The sequence below is a fragment of the Cetorhinus maximus genome, chromosome 26, assembly GCF_964194155.1.
Source record: "Cetorhinus maximus chromosome 26, sCetMax3.hap1.1, whole genome shotgun sequence".
NCBI classification, from domain to species: domain Eukaryota; kingdom Metazoa; phylum Chordata; class Chondrichthyes; order Lamniformes; family Cetorhinidae; genus Cetorhinus; species Cetorhinus maximus.
The window spans coordinates 18,326,329-18,340,220 of record NC_135904.1 but is presented as its reverse complement, the minus strand read 5'-3'; the positions used below and the strand labels follow the sequence as shown (position 1 = coordinate 18,340,220).

The following is a 13,892-nucleotide window of genomic DNA, read 5'->3' as shown; positions in this document are numbered from 1 at the left end:
CAAAAAGGCTCTGGATCTAAATGCATGTAGCATTTGAAACAAAACAGATGAACTGTTGGCATAAATAGAAATAAATATGATCTGACAGCCATTACAGAGACCTGGCTACAAGATGTCATAGATTGGGACCTGAATATTGAAGGGTACATGACATTTAGGAAGGACAGGAAGTTAGGATGAGGTGGTGGGGTGGCTCTGTTAATTAATGATGGCATTAGCGGGAGATGACCTAAGTTCAGGAAACCAGGATGTAGAAGTGGTTTGGGTGGGATGAGCAATGATAAAGGCAAGAAGTCACTTGTGTGAGTGGTGTAGAGGCCTCCTAATTGTAACTACACAGCAGGACAGAATATAAAAGAAGAGGTAATGGGAGCTTGTCAGCAAGGTAAAGCAATGATCATGGGGGATTTTAATCTACATATAGACTGGAAAAATCAGATGAGCAGTAGCATAGATGAGGAATTCATAGAATGTTTCCGGGATAGTTTCTTAGAACAGCACATTTTGGAACCACCCAGATGCAGGCTATACTAGACCTGGTATTGAGCAACAAGATTGGATTAATTGATAACCTCATAGTGAAGGCACCCCTAGGTAGCAGTGATCATAATGATTGAATTTTACATTCATTTTGAGGGAGAAACATGTGTGTCCAAGACTCTTATCTTAAACTTGACTAAGGTCAATTATAAGGGCATGAAAGCAGAGCTAGCTAAAGTGAACTGGCAAATGAGGTTAAGGGATATGTCAATAGAAATTCAGTTGCAGACATTTAAAAGGGATATTTCAGAATATATACATTCCAATGAGAAAGGAAAAATTCCAAGGGGAGGGCCCACCATCTCTGGCTAACTAAAAAGGTTAAAGACACGACCAAACTTAAAGAAAAAGCATATAGCAAAGCAAGTCAGAAGATTGAAAAAGAATATAAAGAATAGCAAAGAATGACAAAAAGATTGAGGGAAAAACTAGAGTATGAGAGAAAACTAGTTAGTAATATAAAGATGGATAGTAAGAATTTCTGTAGATATTTAAATAAGAAAAGAGTTAAAGTGAGCGTTGGTCCTATAGAGCGTGCATCTGGGGAATTGATAATGGAAAGTAGGGAGATAGTGGACGAATTAAACAGGCGTTTTGCTTTGGCCTTCACTATAGAGGACACATCCTGGGAATAGCTGTAAAACAGGAAGTGGGGGCAGGTGGGTAGTGGAATTACAATCACTAGATATTGAGCAAATTGTTGGGGCTGTGGGCTGACAAATCCCCAGGTCCAGATGGACTTCACTCTAAGGTCTTGAAAGAAGTGGCTATTGAGATAGTTGAGGCACTGGTTTGAATTTTCCAAAATTCCCTAGATTCGGGGACGGTTCCGTTATTTTGGAAAATAGCAAATACAACTCCCTTTATTCGAAAAGGGAGGGAGACAGAAAGCAGGTAACCATAGGCTTGTTAGCCTAACATCTGACATAGGGAAAATGTTAGAAACTATTATTAAAGATGTTATAGCAGGTCACTTAGAAAAAAATCAAAGCAATCAGGCAGAGTCAACATGGTTTTGTAAAAGGGAAAACATGTTTAACCAACTTATTGGAGTTCTTTGAAGGAGTCACATGTGCTGTGGATAAAGGAGAACTGGTGGATGTACTATGCTTAGATTTCCAGAAGGCATTTGATAAAGTGCCACATCAAAGGTTAACGCAGAAAATAAAAGCTCATGGTGTTGGGGGTGACATATTGGCATGGACAGGAGATTGGTTAACTAACAGGAAGCAGAGTTGGCATAAATGGGTCTTTTTCTGGTGTGCCACAGGGATCAGTGCTGGGGCCTCAACTTTTTACAATTTTTATATAAATGACTTGGATGAAGGGACTGAAGGAATGGTGGCTAAATTTGCTGATGACAGAATGATAGGTAGGAAGTAAATCGTGAAGAGGATGTAAGGAGGCTACAAAGTGACATAGGTTAAGTAAGTGGGCAAAGATCTGGCAAATGGAGTATTATGTGGGCGAATGTGAAATCATTCATTTTGGCAGGAAGAATAAAAAGGAAAGAAACTTGTTACCTAAATGGTGAGAGATTGCAGAGCTCTTGAGATTCAGAGGGATCTGGGTGTCCTAGTGTATGAATCACAAAGGGTTAGTGTGCAGGTACAGCAGGTAATTAGGAAAGCTAATAGAATGTTATCATTTATTGTGAGGGGAATTGATTACAAAGTAGGGAGGTTATGCTTCAGTTTCCAGGGCACTGGTAAGACCACATCTGCAGTACTGTGTACAGTATTAGTCTCCTTTCTTAAAGAAAGATCTAAATGTGTTAGAATCAGTTCAGAGAAGGTTTTCTAGACTAATAATAGGATTGGGTGGTTTGTCTTATTAGGAAAAGCTGGACAGGTTAGGCTTGTATCCACTGGAATTTAGAGTGAGAGATGACATGATTGAAACCTTTAAGATCCTGAGGGGTCTTGACAGGGTGGATGTGGAGAGGATATTTCCTCTTGTCAGAGAATCTAGAACTAGGGGTCACTGTTTAAAAATAAAGGGTTGCTCATTTAAGACAGATGAGGAGAAATTTTTTGAGGGTTGAGTGTCTTTGGAACTCTTTCTGAAAAGGCAGTGGAAGCAGAGTCTTTGAATATTTTTAAGGCAGAGCTAGATAGATTCTTGATTAACAATGGGGTGAAAGGTTATTAGTGGTAGGCAGGAATGTAGGGTTGAGTTTACATTCAGATCAGCCATGATCTAACTGAATGGCAGAACAGGCTCAAGGGGCCAAGTGGACTACTCTGCCTAATTCGTATGTTTATATGGTTACTTGTCAGGTAACTGGTGTCACACTGCCAATATATGGAATGTCTGAAACACCCAAAGAGTTGGGGACCCCCCATATATACACCTTTGTTACCTCTAGACCTGACTATTCCAATGCACTCCTGGCTGGTCTCACATTCTACCCTCTGAACTTGAGATCATCCTAACCTCTGCCGCCCATGTTTTAACTTGCACCAAATCCTTCCCACTAATTTCCTTTTTAGGGAAGGAAATCTGCTGTCCTTACCTGGTCCGGTCTACGTGTGACTCCAGACCTACAGCAATGTGGCTGATGCTTAATTGCCCTCTGAAATGGCCTATCAAGCCACTCAAGGGCAATTAACAAAGGGCAACAAATGCTGCCCCTGCCAGTGATGCCCATATCCCATGAAAAAATCCCATTCACTTATCACCCCTGCACTTGCTGACATACGTTGACTCCTGGTCAAGCAACAGCTTGATTTTAAAATTCTTATCCTTGTTTTCAAATCACTCCATGGCCCTGCCCCTCCCTATCTCTGTAATCTCCAGCTCCACACACCTTTGAGATATATCTGGGCTCCTCTAATTCTGGCCTCTTGAGCATCCCTAATTTTAATCGCTCCACCATAGTTGGCCACATCTTAAGGTGCCTTGAACCAGGAATTCACCCCCTGCACCTCTCCGGCTCCCTACCTCACTTTCCTCCTTTAAGACACTCCATAAAACCTGCCTTGTTGACCATGCTTTTGGCCATCTGATCTAATGTCTCCTTACATGGCTCAGTGTTATGCTTTTATGAAGCCTCTTGGAACAGGCACTATATAAATAAGTTGTTGATAATATTGTTGGAATTAAATGGCAGACACAAACATCCATTATTCTCAGAGCATTGACAAGGAAAGTAACTTTTTATTTTAGTGGTAATGATGCCAGAAGAGTACACAAAACTGATCTAGCAAGTGATTGTCCAGGACAAAAATGCTGCTTATGATTTTCTTACCAATAGAGAGACCTTAAGAAATTCCTTCCATAACCTTCATTTCTTTTTCCTTTTAGCCACAGTGCTCGAAGACGCTGCCACTCCAAAAACATGTTTCACTGATATAAATGGCTAAACAACAGTCTTTATGTCTTTGATTCACTGGAACTTTGATTAGGTTAGTGTAGCCTAGCAAGAATAGTTAGCATACTCATGATAAATTGCAATAAGCTATTTAAAGATGCTCTCTTTGCCTTAAATCATCTAAGGTGATAAAAGTACCATGGGAATGGCGAGATGAAAAAAGACTGGTGCATGTAGTTCATTTTCTACAATTCTAGTAATCACATGATACAATGATAATAGAATTGTTGACTAATCATCACAATCAATCTCTATCAATTAGTCTATAATAGACCCAAACAAGGAAACTCCCAGTGGTGGAAAGCTTTGGGAACCACAGATCCAAGCGTACTACACCAACCATATATCATGTCTTAAATTACCCAACCATACATCAAACCTTCAATTTAATTATATGTACAAAATGTTATTTGGAACAATAAATTAGTCACAGAAAATAGCCTAGCATTTCATTGTCATCATCACCGTCATAATCAACTACTAGGGTAGAAAAACATCCTGTGGTGATTCACAAAAGTGTACTATTAAATTAAAGGACATGGAACCAAAGTTGGAAATATTAGTGGGGGCAAACAAAAACTTGGTGTTTTAAGCAGGGTCTGAGGGGAGGTCGCATTGGGATTTAGGAAGGAAAGTTCAGAGCATGGGGTCCAGGTGGCCGAAGACCAGCTGGCCAATTGTGGGAGGGGGGTTTGCTGCCCAAGAGACCTGTCAGAGGAATATGGAGCTCAGCGCTTTGCAGGGCTGGAGGAGGTTACTGAGAGAAGGAAAGAGAGATGAGGCCCAGAAGACATTTAAACACAAACAGAAGGATTTTAACAATTTGAAGTATTGGAAAACTGGGTGAAAGAGCAAAATAAAAGGAAAACTATTAAACAGCATAATACTTTGAAGCAGAATTAGACCCCAAACTCACTTATGAAATGCTACCTCTACAATTCTTAAGGGATGAAGTAGCTACAACTTTTCTAATAATATCCATAGTGTTTGGGGGAGTGACATTATGTGTAGAATATGGAATCAGAGACAGGTCCACCAGAACAGAAGACAAAATTTCCCATCTGATACCATTTCATTTCCTTGCGAGTAGCATTGTGAATCACTAGTGATGAAAATGATCCCACAGATTAGTAATTAAAAAGTAAAACACACTAGGGATCTACATCTTCAGCACAAAAACAGCTTCATTGTGAACCGGTTTTACACTGTGCCTGGCTGACTTCAATAAAAAGAAAACCAAGCGCAATGAAAAATAGGCTGCTGATTTGCCATCAACCAGTTTTGCACAACTAACATAGACCAATTTCATGCCCGGATTCCAAGAACCCGAGTATATATTACAATTAATACCGAAATCAAAGCACTTGTACCTTAACTGAGCTCCTGTTTGGCTTACGCATTTGGTGTCTCCTGCCCATTTTGAAATTTATGAAGGAAGTCTGCTTCTTAAATGATATGAACACAAGCCAGTAATTTTCCTTTCAGTCACATAATGTGCACTGTGACACCGCACACTGTTTCAGACATCAGCTTAATTGCCATTCCCTTGTCAGTACTGTAGCATAGCATGGAACCAGAAAATTTGGATTCCAAGATTGGAATACGCAACAATTCAGTGTAAAATAAATTATTTGCGTCTCTCTTAATTTATTTAATTTCAAAGCACAAGCAACATGCTAAATGCAGTATGTTGCAGCGTTATTCATCTGAAAATACTACTGATATAAGTCAATTACTTTGAAATGAAATGCCATTAGTACTTAATGAGTCACTTATTCCAGCAGTTTACATTAACCAGAATGCAGGTTACCCCAATGTGATCAGCACCAGAACTATCTTTACAAAAAAAAACAAGTGTTTTTGTCTCCCAATAAAACATAGTCCTGTAAAAATAAAACATTGTAAAAGTCATTCTAGAAATAAATCACAATTAAAATGTGTGCAATTTGTAGTCAATCACCCTTCTGCCTACCTCAGAGTGAACAATGTTCCACTCTGACTTCTGAATGATTGAGATAAATTTCCTCTGGGGAGATTAAACATATTTCCTCTTTTTATTGCTATTTATGTGGCTACTGAAGGTGGTTTTACCTGACCCATTTCCAGTTGCCGCTGCACATATCATCAGAATACCACAAAAATATGCAAATTCTGTTCCCAAATGTACCTCAGAGAATCCATCTTGACGCAGGCCAAAAGCCTGCTCTTAGAACGAGAACATCTGCTGAGAGAGTAGGTAATGTCTCTTTTCATGAGACACAGAATAGGGGAAGACATTGTACAGGAAATACTCCCAACCTGGGTGTTCTCTTCTAGCCCTGCAAATGGGAACTTGGATTGTTTTTAACTCTTTCAGTGCCAGTCAAGATAATTAATCAAAGAGTCAGCTGGGTTCATTACTCCACAAATTGAAGGCCGAGATTTTCCACTGGCAGAGGGCTCAGCAGTGGCTTCAAGTCTAGGTTTGGATGCTGATGCCCATCAGAATAATACAATTCATCAATGAATCCTTCAAACACTGGGAACAAGTGGGCACAAACTGCTCTCACGTAATTATGAGCAGGTTGGATTAGTAGACTATTAGCACACTGGCATAAACCTCTTCAAATGCCACAGAAATAACATTCAGGTCTTGGTGCTTTGAAGGCATAGCTTCAACCAACTCTCACAGAAGATGGGACATTAATTATTTTAAAAAAGTTCTGTTGCCTAAAAGGCAACTTTTAGTATCCATCCTCATTATCACATTACAAAGATTAGAACATTAAAACTGATGGAAATTTTCACCTACTGGGAGGTAAGTAACTACTTTAGAAACTTCCAAATATAGATTACAAGAAAGTCTGATGATGGAATGAGCCTACAGCATCATTGTTCCAAACCAAGAGGAATTAAGTGGGCCAAAATCCTTTGCAGTGAGCGACTAATCTATTATCAACATGGAGCACAGGGATATGTTTTACTTATAAGCCATGATTACTGAAGTGGTTTTTACAGATTCAGACATATTATGGAAGTATTTTATTCTGAAGTTCAAATAGGTGCTTGGACACACATACAAGTTCCCTTTTTTCGATTACCGATCAAGCAGGGAAAAAGAATTGAAACCCGAGAGGACAGCAAGAGAAGTCACTTTTCAAATAGTCTGCACGAGTGGTTCTACCTGTGCAGAAGTAGCTTTACAGAGTTCCATACAGGATACGAACAGACCAAAGCGTGCAAGGACAACATCTAATGTTTTTAAAGCAACGATTATGACCATTTTACACATTTCTCAGCCAGTTAAATCATTGTAAGATGCATAAGTCAAGCTCCCATTGCTCTAGCTGAAACTCGCCCACTATTGGACCAGTCTAACAGTTCCACCCGCTGGACCAGCCACCTCAGCCTTCTCTGAGTGAGACCACTAATTTAGTACCAAATTGCAAACAGTTTTGTGCTGGTGACCCCATCCTTTGAATAGAGATGAAGTTCTGTGGGGACTTGAAAGGGCAGATGCTCAGAGGATTTAAAAATATATATTGTTTCACGAGATGTGGGTATCGTTGGCCAGGCCAGCATTTATTGCCCTTGAGAAAGTGGTGGTGAGCCGGAAGGTGTGGCTTTACCTGACCCATTTTCAGTTACCGCTGCATGTCTCATCGAGATACCACAAAAAAATACAAATTCTGTTATCAGATGTACCCCTTCAGCCACTACCTTCAGTAGGTATATTAATAGCAAAATTAAGAGAAAATATATTTGGTCTCACCAGAGGAAATTTGTCCCAATGGGGAGAATTTTCTCCCCATCAGGGGGACTGAGCAGGAGCGGGCGCTCAGCCAATCTCCGCCCGCAATCGGCTGCGTGCCGCCATTTTACGTGGGCGGGCCAATTAAGGCGAAGTGCTGAGCGCTCCCTGTGCAGGCAGGGGGGAGGAGGCTGAGTCGGGGCCTGCGCTCTTTCACACATGTGCACAAAAGGGCGCCGAAATCTCCCTGAGGCACGGAGCTGCCTCAGGGAGTTTAATTTCATTTTTCAAAATTTAAAATAAAGAAAAAAAGACATTTCAGACATGTCCCCTCATGTGACAGTGTCACATGAGCTGGGACATGTCAATGAATTATAATTAAAAAATTTATTTGATTTATAAACTCTTGATGAAACCTCATCCGGCCCGTGGATGAGGTTTCATGAAAAATGTGAAGGCCGTCTGGGCTTTTCGCCTGCCCGCCAACCTTAAGGTTGGACGGGCAGCTCCATTAAGTCTCTTAATTAGTTTTTAAATGTCTTTAATAGGCCTTTGACAGCTCAACGGGCGCGCAGCCGACTCTGGTGCGCGTCTGTTGAACTGAAAATCGGATGCCCCCACACGCTGACCCGAAGATTCTGGCCAATGTTTCCTCATGTGTGGGGATCCAGAACTAGGGGGCACAGTTTAAGAATAAGGCGTCTCCCATTTAAGACAGGGATGGGCGGGGGGGGGGGGGGGGGGGGGGGGGGGGCGATTTCTCCCAGGGGGGTATTCATCTTTGGAATTCTATCCCTCAATGAGCAATGGATGCTGGGTCATTGAACATATTCAAGGCTGAGCTAAACAGATTTTTGATTAACAAAGGAGTCAAGAGTCACGGTGGACAAGGAGTAAAATGGAGTTAAGGCTACAACCAGATCATCACTGATCTTATAGAATGGCAGAGCAGGCTTGATGGGTCGAATGGCCTGGTCCTGCTCCTATTTCTTATGATCCCATAATCGTTCAGCCCAACTAGGGATGTATATCTCATCAGAATGCATTAAGAGGTGGAATACTACTGAGTAATCCTCATACAGGATCAACCAGTCAAGTTCTAATCTGCCAGTGTTATTTAAGCCCTATTGACACATTTGCTTCAGATGCAAAATGGCTTCCTACAAAGTTGTCAACTTGGTTACAATCAAAGACATTTTACATGAAACACCACCACTGCTAGTAAACGTGGCCTCACAAGTTACCTGCTTACATTTTCCATCAGCCAGCTCACTAACCCCAATGCCCTTCTACAAGCTGGTGCAGTAAGCAGCACACAATAATGGCAGGTGGGAGATTGGACAGAACAAGTGGGGCATCACACTTGAGAGGCCAAACGTGGGCTTCGAAAGCAATGGATTGAGGGGACACTCATGCTGCAGGTAACCAGCTAAGGGGATTAGGGGGGTGGTGCAGGAGTGGGTGGGGGAAACAGTGCCCTACTCCGATAGATCTCTCTTCGTCACTCCAACCAAGACCCCATGCCAAACATCATTATCGCCTGCCCAGTACAAGCAGACTCCTAAAGCCCTACCCTATAAGAACCTGCAGTCTTGCAGACTGCACAATCCCAGCTTCACCCTTAACTCTCACACAACCCACCTACAAGTCTTGCTGGACTTGTATTGATTCACCTCCTTAATTCTGTCAGAATTTCCCACCCCCACCTCTCGGCCTGAGGACTCCCATTCCCAGCCTAAAGCTCCAATACCACTCCACATCTGCTGCCACCTTTCTGAAGCTAACTCTTTTGGGTATCGATCGCTGCATAAGTAGGTTTTGTGGGATAGTGTGTTGGGTTGAAATTACACTACAACATCTTAAGTACAAATATGCTTTGCTTAAGGATTAACTCAGAATTATTAATCTGTTCAATGAACTGAAGCAGTTAATAGACACAGCTGTTAAATCTTTCCAGCTATTTTTCCCCAAGTGCTTCATTTAAAAAAAAAATTAGATTGCAGCTACAGCCAGTTAAAAAACACATATTTGACTCTAGTTGTGCTGGGCAGTCAACAGGCAATTTTCCATCTCCTTACACACATTCCCAAAGCTCTGACTCAGTGAACTAAAACTGTGAGAGAGGGACCAAGAGTGCGAGCGAGAGGGAGAGAGGGCAAAAGATTGGGAGCGCGTGCGGGAAGGAGGGCGGGGGGGGAAAGAGAGTGGGAGGGAGAGAGGAAACGAGTGTGAGAGAGAGAGAGGGAGTGAGACAGAGAGAGAGTGTGAGAGAGAAAGTGTAAGAGTGAGTGAGTGACTGAGCGCTCCAGACAGCAGCAAGGTGGACAGAGTGTTTGGATGTACCTCGATTTTTCTGCATTCTACACAGGCTTTTCAAATTTTCCTACACGTGTGGACTGAACCATTAACCTAGTCAAGACTGCAATCTGTGCGGCTGTACCAAACTGAACCAACATTTTAAGCATCTTTTACAGTAGTAAGTGGAACAGAGGATCTGTCAGTTGTGTCCTAGTGACACAATCCAATCTTACAGGCTTGCCAGAATTTTTCATTCTGGGCACAGTAGTAACAGATTCAATGTAAAACAACTCAGCACTTCTGTGTTGGGCTGCAAAATAATCTGTTCCCTCCCTGACTCCTGCCACCTTTTCCTTCTGATAAAACCCATTCTTGGGCATTTAAAACTCTTCTTTAACCAGAATAGTTAAAAATAGCGTAAAGTGTTTGGGCCCATTCCTTTGGGTCCTATTTTAACCCATTTATTTTACATAGATTAACTACTTTATAAGATTAGTACACACAGGAATTAAATACACAAGTATTAACAAGTGTCCTAAAAATTGTATCACTCTAAGGGCCTTGTTCTGAAATGATCCCAGTGCAGCAGATACTTGTGTGATATTTTATCCTCTCATGGGATGTGAGCTTTGCTGGCTGGGCCAGCATTTGTTGTCCATCCCTAATTGCCCTCAAGAAGGTGATGATGAGTTGTCGTCTTGAACTGCTGCAGTCCCCACAGGGTTGTTGGGAAGGGAGCTCTAGGATTTTGACCCGGTGATAGTGTAGAAACAGCGATATATTTCCAAATCAGGATGGTGTGTGGCTTAAGGGGATCTTTCTGGTGACTATATTCCCATATTTCTGTGGCCCTTGTCCTTCTAGATGGTAGAGGTCACAAATTTATCAGACATTGCAGACATCCCAATCCTGTCCTCAGCCAATATCCACAACCGTTTTCCAATAGGAGTCACTTAATAACTTTCCTGAGCAGCAATCACAGTTGGTTATCCATTGCCTCCCTAGTGATATGAAGGTTAGTGGTAGTCCCAGATGCCAGCTCAGCCAAGAGCAACTAACTTGACATAGATCAAATGATGAACTGCAACCTTTATGTCCAGTGTGGTTCAGTTCCACTCTGACTAGAATATTTGCCAAATTAGCTGTCATGGAAACATTTTAGATTTCTGGTCAATGGTAACACCTAAGTGGAACAACCATATGAATACTGTGGCTCCAAGAGCAGGTCAGAGGCTGGGAATTCTGCAGTGAGTAACTCAGCTCCTAACTCCCCAAAATCTGTCCGCCATCTACAAGACACAAGTCAGGAATGTGATGGAATACTCTCCACTTGCCTGGATGATTGTGGCTCCAACAATGCTGACGAAACTGGACAAAGGTCAAACTCACCATCCAGGACAAAGCAGCCTGCTTGATCGGCACCCCATTCACCATTTTAAACATTCACTCCCTCCACAACAGCATACAGTGTCAGCAGTGCGAGCCACTAGCCATGTAAAGATGCACAGCAGCAACTCGCCAAGTATCCTTCAACAATGTCTTACAAATTCGCGACCTCTACCACCCAGAGGACAAGGGCCACAGACATATGGGAATATAGTCACCTGAAAGATCCTCTTGAGTCACACACCATCCTGACTTGGAAATATATCGCTGTTTCTGCACTGTCGCTGGGTCAAATTCCTGGAACTCCCTTCCTAATATCCCTGTGGATGTTCCTATACTAGATGAACTGCAGCAGTTCAAGATGACAACTCATCATCACCTTCTTGAGGGCAATTAGGGATGGGCAACAAATGCTGGTTAATATTTTAGAGGTATTGTTTAGCTCTGGGAAGATTGTTGGTGTGAAGTTTGGGTAACTAAAATGCTGGGCTTGAGAGACTGCCACAACATCTATAAGAAAAGGGCAGTTCAGAAGGTTACCCATGTTTGTTTAATAGAGTCAGAATAGAAGAAAGGGAGCGGATGGGCTTACTTAACTGGAGAACTGGAGATGTGATGTCTACACTGCTGGCAAAGAAGTGCAGTCCAGGGGGATGCTTTGTCCTGGGAGTAAGAGCTAAATGAGTTTAAAACCCTGAAAGGCTACATTGGCAGTGTCAGCTTAGTGGAGCTAGTGAACTGCGAAAGCATGCCAGTAATTAGAGGCGGGAATGCGGCTTTGTGAATCCCATGAAGCGCAGTCTCAGAAGAGACTGAACCATCAGGAGGTGAGCAGTAGTTGAGGAGTCGGAGCGGCTTTTGAAGGAATTCAGAGGTTAGATCTTTGAAAGTCAAGAATTGAAATCCCTTGTGATGGAAACAGAGTTTTAATGAGATTGTGTGACTCAGTGGTCACTGACATCCGGTGGGTTGTTGAGAAATCGTGGGATCAGTCTTGGTTGCATCTGCCATTTAATGGGCAGCGTTGTGTGTTTGACTACAGTTTGCCTGTTAATTCATACTTACCTTGTGTTCATTCTGAATGTTAGCGTATAAGATAGATATGGTAGATTATTTTACTTTTCTGATTTTGCATAGTGAAGCTTATTTTGTTTGCTTAAAACTATGGGATCTTGTGGATTTATTCTCTTGGTGGATAACTGGGATTTCAACTTTGTTTACTTTAAAACAAAAAGTTACAGGTCCCGAACTAGATGGTAACACCCGTGAATCAAAATATAATTTATATGGACTCTTAAACACTCTACTAAGGAAACAAAGAAGTGAACTTTTCAACTTCTGTGTTGCACTGAAGTCAGTTCTCGTTTTAATATTGACCTCTCATTCCTCTGGAGCCATTTGAATAACAAAATGTAAAAAAAGTGAACTTGCGCATAAATGAAAATGTTTTCTTTCCAAGCAGATTCATTAACACGGAACAAAAAGTAAAATAAATATCACTTCAAATACGTGCAAAAGCCAATCTTGATTACAATGCCCTGGTGAGCCAAAAATATGGCCCAGTGTTTATCGAATAAAATCTCAGTTGTCTCTTTTTCTAAGCAATCATCAATGAATTGAGATTTTTTACTCATTAATTAAACTACACAGCATAAAAATATTGCGGTATCCTTTACTTATTAGGCAGTGGTACCCACCCCACCAAATGGGTGACCTAGTAGTATTAATAATGATGTTTTAATAATAGTATTTCTTTCAAGAATCACGTTTGCAGCCCAAAGGCTGAATTTCAACGTGATTTACACCAAAGTCATATCTAAACGAAGCAATCAAGTTTAAAAACATGGAAACATGTGACAACGACGTAGTGAGAAAAATAGACAAATAAATTCAGCAGGTAGCAGGGAAATGGTGGACGAAATATTAAAAGAAGGAACATTGAATTAAAATTATATTTCAGTTACAAAGCAATACACCATTCCTACATTACAGGCACTGGAGTACCTATTGATTTCATCATTTAAGTACCTCACTGAGGACCCGGGACATGTAAGGGATAGGGCTGTGTCAATACCTAGCCATCCACATCTTACAGGGTTTAATTTAGTCAAACCAACGAGTTGCCTCGATTGCTGTGGGCATGGTGGTGGTGACCAGTTCTGAAATTGGGTAGTTTACACAAAGGATTTTCCAAACTTAGTACAAACATTTGTTCTTCTTGTTTGGAGAGTTTCGAGCTTTGTGACATGGAGGACATTGTCGTACAACTGGGATTGAGAGCCTAGGATCAATCTCAGTGCACACATCTGTATTCTTTCCACATGGGTGGTTTGGTCCTGTATGAGGTCTGGGTCCCACACAGGCACAGCACATTCGACCAAGGGACAGATGTAGCCAGCGAAGATCAACAACAGGTCATGGTCAGGGAGTCAGCAGATGCTAATTAAATGACAATGCATTGAAGACATCCTTGCAGAACATTTGTGCATGAAAGTCAAAGTTCTACAATTGAGAGCCTGGTTCGTGTCTGGTGATTTTAACTTCCTTGTCTCGTTCTCATGAGTA

General features: G+C 41.6%; 1 protein-coding gene across 7 annotated transcripts in view; it reads right to left on the bottom strand.

The window, feature by feature from the left end:
* The window catches only part of atp8b4 (ATPase phospholipid transporting 8B4), a 272,971-nt gene that overhangs the window by 184,233 nt on the left and 74,846 nt on the right, over positions 1-13,892 (bottom strand). Inside the window, exon 1 of one of the 7 annotated variants that reach the window (XM_078530242.1) lies at positions 2,064-2,081. The exons of the other annotated variants lie outside the window; for them this stretch is intronic. The gene's annotated coding sequence lies outside the window, so the exon portion shown is untranslated. Of the gene's footprint in view, positions 1-2,063; positions 2,082-13,892 lie in introns of those variants that run through there. 7 annotated transcript variants of the gene reach the window in all.